We start from the raw sequence: 12,325 nt of genomic DNA, 5'->3' as shown, positions 1-12,325 counted from the left end.
AGAAATTTGGTCCTTAAAGGTCACCTGCTTTTTTTCAGGTTTCCTGAATGTTATCAAGGACCTAGGAAAGTAAGGTAGAAGCAAAGTAGTGCTTTTTCAGTGTCAAAAGTACATTCTGTACAAAGCATCCACTGGATCTTGGCATTTATCTGGTTTTCACCATAATCCTCAATGATCATGTTTAATGTGTTTCAGATTAGTAAGCGTGACAATGGATTTATTCGTGATGGACAATCTTAGCATTAAAATAATTACGCTAATTGACAAAAATAGTGACTTTTGCTTTGACAATATATTGCATGCTATAAAAGGGCACTTAGTGAAGAATACAACCCTATTGTCAATTCCATTTCTACAATATGTGGTTATATTTAAAAATAATAAAGTCTTACTTAGTTTCTTGAACACTAATGTAAACATAGGAGGCGTTTTAATGAATCTCATTACACTGTGTGCATTGCCTCCATTTCTACATCATAAATGTATGTTTGCCATATAAAACTCCTTTGGGGGGAGTTTGGTATGTGTTCACAGGCTGTCTCAACTCTAAATACTGCAGCTTGCACCATTGATTTAGAGCACCATTTAGAACATTTAACAGTGTGACTTGGCAATAGTACAAATATAAATATTGTTGTAAGTTTGCTGAAAGTATTGCAGAATGTGTTAGTGAGCAGCTATTGCGCAAAAGAACCATAGATGGTGATTGGCTGATGACATTACTGTGGACAGGATGATTTCAGTCCTAATCAACTGAAAAAATTCTTTGTAATCTTTGGCAGTAATGCCCTTCCTATACCATTATAGTGATGAAAAGTCCGAGGCAATTTGTGTTTCACTGCATTATACTGCAAGTGTTCACAATTCTTTTTGCACTAAACATAAATTTCATCAGTCTTTCTACCAGCTTTGAGAATCCATCCATTCAAGTGCCAAAGGGCTCATTTTCAGAGGAGTGCCAATCGCCTGGTGGCACTGTGCTCAAGAATTCCCTGTTTTGATGACACAACTGCCCTTTGGGTAAATTATGCCCACCTAAGCTGGGTACAGCTGATTCCTCAGTCACCAATAATGCGCTGCTGAGTATTATGAGAGTTTTGAAGAATTCATAAACTTTCTTTGCTGAATTCCAGTTTCAAAATTGTTTTATTGATCTTCAGTTTTTGCTCCCTGAGGCTGCACTTCACTTCTTCCCATTCTAGACTCACACTGCCCATGTGTGGGATTACCCCATGGATTCCCAAGTCATTCTGTCTGAGATTTCTGTCACACCAGCCAGGGTCAAGCTGCCTGGTTTAAATTTCAAACAGTGCTTGGCAGTTAACTGTCAATCACTATCAGTGACGCATTTTCCAAGGCAACACCACTTGCCAAGCAATCAGCACTCTCTCCACATACAGTATAAATTGTTTTCCCCCTTATATTAGCATTCTTGTGAGTGCAAGGCGAAAAGCTTAGACATGTCTCTTTTTTCAGCAATATTCAAGTTCTGTACTACTAAATAACTATTTGTAATTTTAGCCGTTTTAATTCTGTTTCCTTACACTCTTTGGTTTGGATATGAAGTTGAATCATGTGATTAGAACTCACTGGTGGCCGGGAAATTCCTTGAACCTGTTCCTTTTTTACTGCTGCTTCTTTGTCAGAAGTCAGGTGGAAGTCCCAGTTACAAGTGAGTGGGGTTTCCACTGTACTAGTGGTGACACCAGTGAAGCTTAAGAACAGCTGGGGAATTTCCTGGTAACTTTGGATAGTGAAGTATAAGGAGGGCTATTATCTATTTCTTCTAAACATTGCAGAAACACACAAGGACCTTGGTGCAGGAATCAAAAAAAAAGATGGTCTACAGAGCTGCAGAACTCGAAATCTTTAAATAAACTTCTAAAGTGGATTGTGGGTGAAGTGCATGGTACCGATTACTGTTATTTATTTATTTCTCTACAATCGCAGGGTCCCTGGGGCTCATGAGCACTTCAAAACAGAAATATATCCTGCCCAGGTATACAGAACAGATGACAAACAACTATTTTTAACTCAAAAAAACATGTTTAAACTGAGGAGTTTTGAAAATTCCTATGAGGAGGAATTGTTTTCAGGGGCCACGTAAGCTTTGAGCAGAGCCAGGAATCAGCCCGAGAGAGTTGAGAGGATGGCTGCAGCAACATCAATAGAGAAGAAAATTCTATATTTCAGAAATTAACTGTTAGTGAGTTACAGTTAGCATGCCCTTCCCAGTTTGGGAACCTTGGTCCCATTGCATACTTCTTTACACCATCATTATGCAGGGACTGGAATAACAGCAGTGCGTGGAGTTAAGGAGAATAAGAGAACGTGGAAGAAGACATCATCCCATTAGGTACTACTCTTGACACTACATAAGCTGTGCAGATCCTTCAAGAGCTTCTCAGAGGAACCCTGTTTTCAGAAGTTTTGATTGTATGAGGCAGTTATTGCATATCACAGCAAAGGTCTTGTGAAGATCTTCAGCCATGCTCATTGCCCTATCTGTCACCATGACAGTGATCACTGTGTTAAATGTTTTGACACAAGATTCTTTAATGTGCCATAGGGCGCCTGTGCAATATGAGCAAAAGAGCAGTTCCAACAGGCATTCAGTATGTCATGGATGTGTTGGTTGGTGGAGCTGCAGAGTTTATCCAGTTTGTCTTCACACTCTGCAGCAGATGTGGAGAACCAGGGAGTTCTGGTGCATTGCAGAATTCCTCAGGAATAACATGTTATAAATAACACACACATTGCACAGAAGGCACAAACAAATATCCATTGATACTTGTGAACAGGAAAAATTTCATTCACTAAACATTCAGATGGTTTGCAATGCCAACCAGAAGATTTTTCATTTGAATACCAGACATGCTGGCAGTTGCCATGATTCCTTCATTCTGAACCACTTTACATTTGCTGACCTCTTCCATGAGGACCACCATGTCCAAGGTGGCTCTTTGGAAGAAACAGAGAATACAGTCGTAGGATATGTTGAACTAGGCCATGCTGCAACAAGAACACTGGTGGAGAGGGCCAAGGGCTGAGAAGAGAAGATTTTTGTGCCTGGGCAGGTCTGGTAGAACTGCAGTACCTGCCCCAAAAGTCAAGGTTCACCATACCTTGGTGCAGTCTGCATAATTTTACACTGAAGGAAAGCGATCAGCTCGGTTTTGATGAAGAGGAGCCTATATTGCCTGAGAAAAGAAAGGCCAGAATATTTCGCTTGTTGGGTAGGCGCGCACCTGACCCGAACGAACGTAAAATAACACGCAATGATGTTGGGCGAGCATCCCAACGTCATCGTGCGATATTTCGGTCAGTGGGTGTGCACAGGAGTCGGCAGTGCACCCGTCGACAATTAACAGGCCTATTAAGGCTATTAAAGTACCAATTGAATTAAATTTTTCACTGCCAGCCCAACCTTATAGTTGGCTGACAGGCAAAAAAACCAAGCGGCCTTTGGATTTTTAAGGAAACCTCATCCACGGGTGTGATGAGGTTTCCAACAGCTATTAAAAATTAAATTAAAATGTTAACATTTCATTAATAACATGTCCCTGCTTATGTGACAGAGTCACATGAGGGAACATGTTTTTTTAACATTTTAAAATTCTTTATTTTTAATTTTTTAAATCTTCATTCCCCTGAGGCAGCTCTGTGCCTGAGGGAGCTTTTCCCGCGTGCACCTGCGCACATGTGTGAAGTTCCCCGCTTGCCCTCTTCCCTCCCCCACACAGGCAGCGCTGAGCGCTGCAGCGTGCATTTCACGTTGGTGGGTCTTAATTGGCCCACCAGAGTGAAATCGTGGTCGCGCCCCAATCTTGGGCAGCAGTCAGCTTCCCAACCGCCTTTGCTCGACCCCACCGAGCCCGCTTGACAAGGGCAAAATTCTGCCCAAAGTTGCAGATTCCAGGACCTCAAAGGATAAACATTCAGAGGGATCATCCTGAGTTGCTGTAAGAGCCATATGAAGTCAGGTTGTGCAGGTGTTTATCCACTGATTGGCTGTGACATCATATTGCACTCTAACTTACCTTGGTGCCAGTTGCCTATAAAGCGATCTTCCTTGAAACAACTAACAACCTTAGCATATAGCTCCTGAGCATGTTGTCATGAGGCCATGCCCCTTTATTAATGAAAATATGACTTTTCAACTTTCAACTGATTGGAACTTTTGCAATTTGAACTGAGACAGAGCAAACTGCTTAAAAAATGGAAGGCCACATTCCAAGATGGAGTTGAGAAACCTACAAATCACCCTCAGGGGAATGTGAAGAGAGAGACATTTCCTATAATCCAGATACCCATTGAAACTCATAACTATCTCAGAAAGAGATATTAAAAATGCAAAATACCGGATATTGAAACAATGGCTGCCACAGACAGACCCACCCAAAAAGCCTTGAAAGTACACAATGGGTGAAATATTTCAAGGCAAGTCTGCCAGCCACTAGAGAGCTGTTGCAAGTGACATAGGCAGTGTCAAGAAAGTCTTCAGAGGAAACAAGATGAGGGCTGCTCTCTCTCCCCCTCTCCTTTTAGAATAAGCGTGTTGCTCGGTCTGCGAAGCCAAATCTACCAGAAACCTACCAGTGAACTGAGATCTTGCAATAACTGCAACATCTTTTACATCTGACCGCATCCAAGAAACCAGCTAACATAAATCAGGCACAACACTTAAAATCTACACCTCAAGAACAACCAAAGGACACTTAACCATATATTCTTTACCTTTATTTTTATTGGCCTCCAACTGCCCTTATTTCTAGTGTATGTGTGTGCGTGTGTGCGTGTGTGTGTATGTTTATAGAATGCGTGACCTCTCGTTTTAATTCTATTTCTTGGGTTTAATGGTTAATAAATTTACTCTTTTTTGACTCAAGAAAACCTTGTTTTGTTGAGTCCTTATTGCTCACTGTATAAATAATTAAATACATTATGATTTGGAAAATGCATATCCTCCTGAAAAAGAAGCTTAAATCTTTGTTGTGACCAACCGAGGAGGTTAAATAGAGGGGAGCCAGTTCACCCCTTTTCACCTGGTCACAACAGCGCACACTTTCACAATGGTAGCCCCCAACACAACTGCACAAACTTTTTAGGCTCCTTTTCCATTTCACCTTCATCCCAAAGAGATCATGATAAATCCTTCCAATAGAAGTATGCCGATAATCATCATTTGAGTATAAATGCACTGTCCTGTCAAATTCTCCCTTTCGAATATGAACAACAAGGTACAAGGTAAGTGCAAAAATGCATGTGGTAATAAAAAATGGATTTCCTATTTAAAATACTTGGCATGTTTATCAGAGATGAGGGGCCTTAAGTTCTGGGTCCTATGACTATTAAGTCTTTGTCAGCCTTTGCCTAAGGCTGCACTGGGAAGAGAACACATCCTTACTCATCTCCTACAGCTGTAGCTCATGCCCAGCATGTCTTAGACCTTCAGATTCTGGTGGTGGATGGGTTAGGGCTGCACCATTGTGGTCTGGGTTGGGGGAAGCAGTGTGGGAGAGTGATTAGAAGTCTGTATTATATGCCAACCTCTCATGAAATGTGATAAGTAAATGAAGGTTAAGCTTACAGTTTACAAATGTGTGATGTGTGTCAAGAGTAATAGGAAGATAATGAAAGATGAGAGATAAATGGTTTTCAGTATGTCTGAGGGGAGGAAGGTGTACTGGTATTATGTTCTTTATGAGGGGAGTGTGGTCATAGTTCAAGATAGGTACCCTCAAGCAGAGTCGTGCGTGGAGGGCAAGTTGTGTGTGTTACTTTAAGATGATCAAGAATGCGAAGGTACTCCATGTGGGCAAGCAAGAATGCAGTGTGCCTTGGATCTACTTTGCCTGTGCTGGTTAATTAGATTTCTACATGGTGTGCAGTCCTACGTACTACAGAGATGACCTCCACTGCATAGCTCATTCCCTTCAGTGTCAAGCTGCACTCCTGGATGGCTTGCTGCTTGATACATCTAGGAGACTACCCCTCTATATTTCTCGAAGAGCTTGTAGGTCTTGAGATGAATGCACAGCCTTTCGGTGACTTGTTGTCCTGACATAGTAACCTGTGGGTACAGCCTGGCTTATGACTGCTCACGTTTCTGGCAAGAAACATTTCAGGCGAAGGTGGGAGATACCCTCAATGGATAAATGCTGAGGGGTTAAGGAAAGAATCTCTGCAGCCTCCTGTTGTTGTCCCAAGTGGCCTGATAACGAATACAGAATTGACAAAGGCTGCAACATCTCTGCACTGAAATTTCCTGGGAGTCTGTGCTGCTCATAGTACATTTAGAACACTATTACACCACAACTCATGCCACTGTATTAACAAATGAATTACCCATGCAGGAAAGCTCTGTGCTATTTCTCTATTTGTGAATGGCACAATAACAGTGTTATGGGCATTGAGGACATTTAGGATGATGTCAGATGGAGAAGCATTTATCTGACTAGTTCAATTGTTGTGTGAGAAAAATCACTTTATCCTCTCAAGTGCCCTGCTGATTTGAAAATGCTAAGTAGGACATTGTGGGTGGAATTTTCTGTGCCAGCTGCCACTGGGCATGTTTGACAGCATGAGTAGACAATATGGTGAGAAGGTCAAAAATCAGTCAGAACTTTGGGAGAGGAAGATGTACTGGGGGGTAGGAGGGGAAGGTCTAGTTTCCACTGGGAGAGGAAGATGTGTTGAGGGGTCGGGGGTAAGATTGGGAGGGGGGAACGAAGGTGTTGGGGGGTCAGGTTGGGAGTAGGGGGATCAAAAATGTTGGGTGGGAGGTTGGTGGAGGAGAAGGGGGTTAACTGGGGAGAAGGTGGCAACTGGGCAGGAGATGCAGGGCGGTGAAGGTGTAAGAGGAGGAGTTTGGAGCGGAGAAGGAGTCTGGAGAAGGGAAGGAGTTCGGAGCTGAGAAGGAGTCTGGAGAGTGGAAGGAATCCAGGGGGAGGAAGGAATCCGAGGGAAGGAGTCCAGGAGGAGGAAGGAGTCAAGAGGGAGGAAGGAGTCCTGGGGGAGGAAGGAACCTGGAGAGGGGAACGAGTAAGGATGGTGAAAGACGTAAGGGTGGAGGAAGGAGTTGGGAAGGGGGAAGGAGTGAGCCTGAAGGAAGAAGTAAGGCTGGAGGAAGGGGTCAAGAAGGGAGAAGGGCTAAGAATTGGGGGGGACAGTGGGGGGGAATGTGTTGGTGGTGGCGGGGGGTGGTGAAGGAGTTCTGGGGGTGGGTGCGGTGAGGTACCGAGGGCGGGTAGGGAAGGAGTTGTAAGCGGGGGAGGATCCCGGAGGGGTTGAAGTCCAGGTGAACATGCAAGGGAGGGGTCTGTGGAGTCGATGACTGCCTCCTGGGGAGTGAACTGAGGGTGAGTGTGGTAGGAGGGAATGGTGAGTATGACCAAGGGCAGAGTGAGGCAGTAGGGTGGGAGGGTGAGGGTGCGACTCTATCGGTAGAATGGACGGCGAGCGTGATTGTTGGGGACTCGGAGGCAGACGCGGACGCTGGGGATGGGAAGGAGGAGATCAGGGAGTCAATGTGGATGGGGATGAGATTCTCAGGAAGGAAGGGAATGTTCACATGGACATGTCTGAAAGAAAAGGGTTGTGGCAGGTAGATGATGATGGGGAGGTGGAAGGTGATGCCAGGGAGACAACAGTAATGGGGGGAAGGAAATGGATGACTGGGGGAGGAGAAAGGATGAGGGACCTCAAGAAAAACTGTGGCGCTACCATGCTTGCTAAATCAAAACTGAAACAAGAATCATGGTGGGTGAGAACAGGTGCTGCATGGGAGTGTGATCAGTGGGTGGGTGGAGATGCAGCTCCGATGGACAGCAGAAAGCGAACCCCAGCAGGCAGCATTGAAAATGCTCATGACATTGAGATGAGTGTGAGGGAGGAAGGATCCACATATGTGGGAGAGCGTTTGCGTGTGGTTCCAAAAGGCCATGTAGATACTTCAGAATCACTCGTGTTCCAGCTGCGTGCAGCTGAACTGCAAGTTGAGGGAGGTGGGTATGCAGTGGGAAGACTCGCAAAGCATGTAAATGAAGCTGAAAGACACTATTACACATTATTCAGTGAAATTGAATATATTTTCAGATTGTGAAGTGACAAAATGTGTTCAGCCGTGCCAACAACTGTGACCAGGATTTCTTAACTTATGAAGACTGTTGACTTCTAGGTGCTGCTCTGACATCCGCAACAGGGTTAGAGACAGCCTGTGCAATAGTTGGCCCTGTTGCCTCTGATGCCTTTGGCGTGGGTCCTCTGGAGACCCGAGGCATTGGGGGCCCTGGCTTACTTTGGTTGTCCTCCTGTGGGCCAGCTGATCCCTCTGCGGTGACAGAGGATGAGGTTGAGGGGGTCACAGGCAAAGGGGAGTCAGAGGGAGTGAACAACCTGTGAGTGGATGATCCAGGATGTCCAGCTGCCGCTTCTTCTCGTTTTGGGTGCCCTAGGGCCCCGGCCCAACTTCTTAAGGGGAAGGAGCACTTAGGGGAACGTCGAGGTGCCCCGTTTCTTTCTTGCGTTGCCACTGCAGCAAGCCCCCATTGTTACTGTGATGGGGTACAGGTCTGTGCACATCTCTGCATTCTGCAGGACCAGGGTCTCCATGATGTCCGCCATCCTTCCCATAGAAATCTCCACGCATGCACATGTGGGCACCACTTCATCAGACAGCAGGCGGACACGCTGCTCCAACTCGTGTGCCATTCTGTGCCAGAGGTTCATCATCTGACTTGGACCTCACAGATGCCTCTTCCCCAGCAGTCCTCTGAGTGCCAGGAAGCTTGACTGAACCTGCCTCCTCCTGTTGCGGACACGTGTCCATGTGGTGACCACTAGATTGTGAACCTGAGCTTGTTCTAGATCTAGGTCCTACCACGGTGTTTCTCTCTGTGCTGGTGCAGGGTGTGGGTAAGCCCTGTGATGGGTCTTCTAGGCTGCTTATTTCCAGCTCTTCAATGGAGGAGTGTGTCCTCTTGGCTGGAAGTGAGGACGTGGATGGAGTTGAGGGACTGGCTGGCTGAGGGTGTCAGTCGCTTGGCAGAGCTCCCTGAGAACCAAAGTAGAGATAAGTAGTGCATATCAGCACAGTCAAAAGCAGGAGAGAGAGCACTCACATTTGCATTGCGTGAGGGATGATGTGGTGCAGAATCTTCAGGTGGGTTTTCGCCACCGACCTCATCGTCGCTGCAGACACAGTTCAGGGCCTCACCTGTCAGTGTGATGGCATACTCCTCAAAGTGAGTGAGGGGCCTAATGTGGGCCACTCCACCCTCAGACTGGGACCTCTCCCTGCAGCTGTAAGCCAGCTTCTCCTGCATGAAAACAAATGGAGTGCGTGTGAGCAGGACACATGGCACTGCGTAGAATGTTTGTGTGGTGATGGAGCCATGGATGGAATGAGGATGCAAGCTCCAGAGGATATGAGCCTGATAGAGATGTGAGTGTGTGTGAGAGTTAGCGGTGTTGTCCCTTGAGGTGTGAGATCCCTGTGGATGTGTGATGGGTTTGTGAGTGAGCGAGTTGAGAATGATGAAAAGAGTGATTTACCCTGGCAGAACAGATGAGACCATTCATTCTCTTGTGGCACTGGGTGGCTGTCCTCTTTTGCAGGGTATTGACGCTGATCACAGCTGCCACCACCTCCCAGGTTGGGTTATTGAGGTTGCTATCCTCCTGCGGCCTCAGCAGGGGTAGTGGACATCATGCCAGGTCCCCACTGCATCCAAAAAGGCACTCAAGGGACGCATCATTAAACTGGGAGACTGCAGTCTTCTTGCCTTTTCGGGCCATGCCTTCTTTGCTGCAGTCCTTCCCTGGAAGCACTGAGAGGTGTTCGCATGGCTCCACTTTAAATATGGTGCCGGCATGATGAAGTGGCGAGGTGATGGCGGGCAACCAAATGAGAGCTGGCCCGCCATTGAAACAGCATGATTTCTGGGAATGCATGATCAATGAGGAGGGATTGGGACAACATGGCATGAAAAACCGCCGTTGCGGCCAGTGGGTAAAATGTACTTTTTCCCGCCCGTTACCATGCTTAGTGCAAATCTGGGACGATTCTGCCCTGTGTGTTCAAACTTGAACTTCATGCACTTTCCTATTCTACCAATGACAGATGGAGTGTCCCATTTGTAGACACTGTGGGATTGTTTTGAAACTGATCAACTTTGTAAGACTGAGATTGGTTACCACAATTCTTTAATTTGAGTGTGTGGGATGGGAAGGGGAAGAGAAGGATAGAGGTAGTTGATCGATTTGTCTGGGTGCTTTGGAACAAATTAATATTCACATCATTATGAAACTATATTCTGAACATATGTTCGGTTTCTTTGCTTATTTGAAAGAAACATATGGTTTGGCATAAGCCCAGTTCTAAAGATAATTTCAATTACCAACATGTCTGTTGAAGAGGGCTGGTGAAAGTTTGACTCATATTAAGCGGCACAGGCTGGAAAATTGAACTAGTCTGATAAATTATTTACTTTTCCACCTGACATCTTCCTAGGAGAAAACATACATCTCCCAGTAGGATGGGGAGTTTGGGGTGCCAATTTTTAGAACCGTACAATCAGTAAGCTTGAAAATATATTGATGGGGGATAAATTAGGCTTTAGAAGTGTGTTTACATCTGCTTCAAATAAAAATGTTAATACTATTCTATCCTTAGTAGACTAGGTCCCATGAAAGACATAAGGGAGGTCTGTACTAGAAAGGTCACAAAACAGAAGGTTCTTTATCACATATCTTGCTGGCATGCATAAAGGTGTATGACTCGGGGGTTTTTAAAAACATTTTACCTTTCTAGTTTGTTGATCAGTATTAACCCAATCCATACTCATTTTGCATGTCTTTTGAGCTAGAGATAGTGCATAACACAAGCTGTGAAATCAAAATTATTATTTCTGGACTTCCTGATGGCAAAGGGATAAATATCATATGGGAAAATTAATACTATGAAAGAGTTTGGTAGATAGATCACTTATAATGCTACTATATGGTCCGCATTTTTGAATAATGATGACTTTTAAAAACTACCAATGTTGCTTTTCAAAGGAAAATATTTTGAATTTAAAATTCTCATCCTTGTTTTCAAATCCCTCCATCACCTCACCCCTCCCTATCTCTGTAATCTAGTACAGCCCAACAACCCTCTGAACTATCTGAGCTCCTCAAATTCTGAGTTGTTGCACATCCCTGATTTTAATTGTTCCACCGTAGGCAGCCGTGCCTTCAACTGCCAAGGCCCTAAATCCTGGAATTCTCTCCCTAATCTTTTCCACTACCTTCTCCTCTGTTCACCTTCATGACACTCCTTAAAATCTACTTGCTTGACCAAGCTATTGGTCATCAGCTCTAATATTTCCTTATGTAACTCCATGTCTGTTCCCTTAAAGCCAACTCCAATGCCTACATATGAGAGAGCTTCAGACATGTGCCTGACCCTCCTTGTTACCCAACAGAAAGGTTCCAGCTGTTTCTCTAAGATAGAGTGTCACATCGGGGATACATTCCTGTAGCTCCTTCTACCACTAATGTAGCTGTGGTAAGTATTTCACAGTATCACAGTATCTTTGCAGTGCAGAAGGAGGCCATTCAAACCATCGAGATTGCACTGGCTCTTTGAAAAAGCAGTCCACTTAGTCCCACTCCCTTGCCTTATCCCTGTAACCTTGCACATTCTTTCTGTTCAAGTAGCAATCCAATTCCCCCTTGAATACCTCGATGAAACCTGCCGCCAACACCCTTTCAGGAAGTTTGTTCCAGACTCCAACCGTCCTCTGGTGAAAAAAAAAATTCCTCGCATCACATTTACTCCATTTGTCAATTATTTTGAATCTGTGCCCTCTAGTTTTTGATGCTCTCTTGAGTGGGAACAGTTTCTCACTGTTTATACTGTCCACCCTTCAGGATCTTGATTTAAAATCAGTTTGTGATGGCATTGGAGGAAATGTGTTGGAGGGGTTTGAAACAGAAGCCTCTAAGAACCCAATTTACTCCATTTATTGTCCCAATTCCATCCCAAAACAAGAGGCAACTTGGAGGAAAATTAAAGCTGGTGCATTATTATCATGACATGAATAATATGATAAATCTTTCATATTCAAAATTTTTACATCAATAAACTTGAATTATCAATACTGTTGGGTTTAGGGTTGTAGATTAAACAAAGCCTGTCAGGGCCAGTGATTTGAATGCTCCTTCCATGGCGCCTGTAGAGCCTGCGTAGAACAGTGACGAGGGAAGGCGTAGTGACACAACAAGAAGATATAGCGTCATTTCTTTATGTTCACTGCATTAGTAATTTGAAATTGCATTT

At 44.6% G+C, this 12,325-nt stretch overlaps 1 protein-coding gene across 1 annotated transcript in view; it reads left to right on the top strand.

The window, feature by feature from the left end:
- LOC121283523 (protein inscuteable homolog) overlaps nucleotides 1-12,325 on the top strand; it is a 281,439-nt gene that overhangs the window by 180,303 nt on the left and 88,811 nt on the right. The gene's annotated exons all lie outside the window — the stretch shown is intronic.

The sequence above is a fragment of the Carcharodon carcharias genome, chromosome 10, assembly GCF_017639515.1.
Source record: "Carcharodon carcharias isolate sCarCar2 chromosome 10, sCarCar2.pri, whole genome shotgun sequence".
Lineage (NCBI taxonomy): Eukaryota > Metazoa > Chordata > Chondrichthyes > Lamniformes > Lamnidae > Carcharodon > Carcharodon carcharias.
The sequence above is the reverse complement of the archived record's forward strand: the minus strand, read 5'-3'. Positions and strand labels throughout refer to the sequence as shown.